The sequence below is a fragment of the Marmota marmota genome, unplaced genomic scaffold (genome assembly GCF_001458135.2).
Source record: "Marmota marmota marmota unplaced genomic scaffold, marMar, whole genome shotgun sequence".
Taxonomy (NCBI): domain Eukaryota; kingdom Metazoa; phylum Chordata; class Mammalia; order Rodentia; family Sciuridae; genus Marmota; species Marmota marmota.
The window spans coordinates 32,395,644-32,399,226 of NW_026000057.1; the positions used below are offsets into that span (position 1 = coordinate 32,395,644).

General features: G+C 38.2%; 1 pseudogene; it reads left to right on the plus strand.

Moving 5' to 3' along the window:
• Positions 1 to 247: 247 nt before the first annotated feature.
• LOC107141214 lies at positions 248 to 1,912 on the plus strand (annotated as a pseudogene).
• Positions 1,913 to 3,583: the final 1,671 nt, after the last annotated feature.

Genomic DNA, 3,583 nt, shown 5'->3' on the forward strand with positions numbered 1-3,583 from the left:
TCATTGAGCAAAAATTTAGTCAAATGACCATCTGGCTACAAGGAAGTTACAGAATACTCTTTATTCTGGTTGGCCATACACAGTTGAAATCTGGGAATTCCATTAGTGACGAGGAAGGGGAAAGCTAGGGTCTCTCATTTTTCTTCCAAATTGAGACACTACTAAATTACAAGAGTGTACCATTAATAATTAGGACAACACTTGGGCCGGGGGGGTCCATGCTATCTCTGTGTGGAGTGGAGTGGAAATGGCTTGTGCTGCCACACACTCCCATGCAGACCAAGACAGGCTTATTTGTACCTATTCTACTTAATTAAATAATAAGAAGGCCATCATGGAGGGTAGGGGGATCCTAGTAAGCAATCCTACAGCTACAGAGATTCAAGATGTATTCTCAGCAGTTGGACTTAACATGTTTGTTGAGAAAAATAAAATGTACTCTGGAGAGTGGAATTGTAATGTTCAATACAGAGGCAGAGTTCAGGTCCACTCAAACAGGAAGATGGCAGCCTCTGACTTGTCCCTATCACCTAAGTCAGTAATGTATGCAGCAGAAATGATACCTAAACTAAAAACAAGGCCACAAAAAACAGGAGGTAGTGACCTAAGTCTTCAGCAAGGAGAGGGAAGTAAAAAAGAGAAAAAGAAGTGATCTGGTATGAGCATCAAGTATGTGGTCCTACTATAAGAGACATGAGTGGAGACTTTGTATCTGAGGGAAAGAGCTTTTTGTTTGCATCATTGGACTGAATTGGGAACATTTATGCCTCCCATCTTCATCATCAGAGTTGACAATAAGAAATAAATCAGAAGTTTGCATCAAGTATTTATGCCGTATAAAAGACAAGATTTTTGTTGCTTTGGAAGTTTTGTTTTGTCTTTCAATGAAGAGGTTTTGTGGAAGAAAGAATATTTTTAAATGCACAGTAGACTGTCTGATAAGTTACTTGAAATCCTGTTTGTCCGCTATGTAAACGTATATGTCAGATAAATATTTTATAAGATTTGAAATACCCATTTTGTTCACCTTTAAAGTTAATGAAATAAAATTTTCAAACTGAAAAAAAAAAATTGCACAACACTTATAAATTGTAACACAAGGTGACCCTGTGGAGATCAGACACTGGGGAGCCTCAAGTAGTCTCTGACTCTGTTAATAATACTGGTTTACCATTTTTGAAGGCCAAAAAAGGCGTTAGGTATGTAGTAATCACTTTATTTTCTACTTACTTATTTAATGAAATGTTTCTAACTTACTAATCCTCTTAATAACCTTCTGAAGTTGATTTTTTGCCCCTATTTTAATTGTTAAGTGAACAATGCTCAAAGAAGTTGCTTAACTTGCCCACAGCTACACAAAGAGCAGAGTCAAATCTAAGAATAAATTCACTGCTTACTGAGTCTAGAGAAAGCCCCTAGTTTTTCACAGCGCCAGTCCTAGCTGCTATCAACTTATGTAAAAAATGTGTTCTCATCTCAAATGCATTATGTTAAATTATAGAAGCTCAAAGTAAAAGAATATATATACACATATATGTGTGTGTGTGTGTGTGTGTGTGTGTATATATATATATATATATATATATATATATATTCTATGTATATAAATTCCAGAAAAGGCAAAACTAGAGTGATATACTGCAGATCAGTACTTGCAGGGGAGGGGTCAAAAAATTAAGCTGCAGAGAAGCAGAAGGCAGTTTAGGGGAGATGGAAGTATTCTATCATGATAAAATGGTTGAATTCATTTATTATACTCATCAAACTGTACACCTAATATTGATATATTTTATTGTGTCTAAACTATATTTCAAGAACTCTTAACAAGAGATACCAGAGAAAAAGGAAGGAAGGAAGGAAGGAAGGAAGGAAGGAAGGAAGGAAGGAAGGAAGGAAGGAAGGGGGGAAGGAATTCAGACAGGCTGGCCAGCCATTCACTGATATATTTTTTTTTAAAAAATGGTGGCCAAGGATATCAGAGATGTGGGAGATGTGAGTCTGCTTTTCTCTACTCACAACCCAATATTTCTATTTGTGTTGCCAGACATGATGCAAGTGGTGTACACTTCACTTGACTAGACCCCTTGGGACACCGGGGCTTCTAGATGAGCTGGAGTTCTCGACGAGGCCTCTTCTTTAATAATATAATTCTCTTCTCTAATTAGAGAAGACCCCTCTTCTCTAATAATATAATTCTTCTTCTGAGGGTCCACTTGATTCCACACATGGTTACATTCTTATGTGTTTTTCCTCCCCCACCTATTTATTTGATTATCTATACCTCTATGATAACTGAATGATCAAGTCCATAGGTCCTCTAGGGCCTATAATAACGATAAAAATTATAGAACTTCAACACTACAAAAACTATAAAAGCTCTAGAGTAACTACAAAACTTCCTCCCACGATAAATAAATACATCCTGGGACCTTCCGTAGAAGAGTTGCTGTGGTCTTATCCTGAAGCACCTTTCATATCTGAGAGAGACCCGTTTTTATCCAATCAGTCCCCACAATGAGAGCCCTTTGAAAAGATTTTTGTAAGTGATGTGCAGGAGAGTAATGCAATGAAAGCCAGGTTTCAGTATGATGAATCTAGCAAAGATTTATAAGATAGACCACAGGAGGGGGAGATTGTAGGAGGCAAGATCAATTAGGAAGCTTTCACTCTGGCCCAAGTAAGAGCAAATGATGGCCTGGACAAAGTGGGGCAGAAAGCTGTGGAGGAAGTTGCAGCCATAGACTATTCTTCCTCCACCCACCACCCTCCAGCTCAGACCCAGAAGTGCACTGGGGAGGAAAGGGTACAAACTAACAAATCAAGGTGTGGGTGGCCCCGGAACAACCTACTGAGACACTGAAATTGTTATTCTCTCCCTGTAATTTCCATTTTTTTCCATCCTACACATAGTATTTAGGTTTTTGTTTTTCTTTTTTATAACCACATATATTTCTGTAACAGCTAGAGAGCACTGACATTAACTGTCTAGCAAATTCCTCTTTGTTAAATGAGGTTCTCATATCATTGGATGCCATCAATAAGATTATTATCCCATTGAACTCTTTTAGTAATTTCTTCTCCTCCCTTTTATTTTTCTGGTTATTGTACATGTACCTTTTCCATTGTCTATACAGTTGACAACAGCATAATTTTTCCTCTTTCATTATTTTATTTTTCCTGCTTAGCCATTTTTTTTGTAAACAGGTTTATAAACTTTAATTCCCACCATAACTCAGATTGAAGGCAAAAAAAAGGAAAGTTCTTTGCAATTCCCTACTTCATCTGGCCTTCTGTGTTCCTCCCATCCACACTAGTTAGCAGGAAAACAAATTAACTAAATTGAGCTGAAACAATCTCATTCAATAGTGCTGACTTCATCTGAGGAAATAATCAGCCTCTCCTAAAAGATCATTTAGTCCTTGAGCCAGCCTTGCGCCTCTCCTGTGATGGCACATGGTGCTTTGTGTTGGGGGTGCAGAGGAAGGCTTGGGAGAGGAGCGCTGTGTGAAAGGAAAAATCCAGAGCTTTCGGTGCAGTGTACTCTGGTTCCCCAAGTCTCCATGGCAACCCAGGCTCCTAGTGT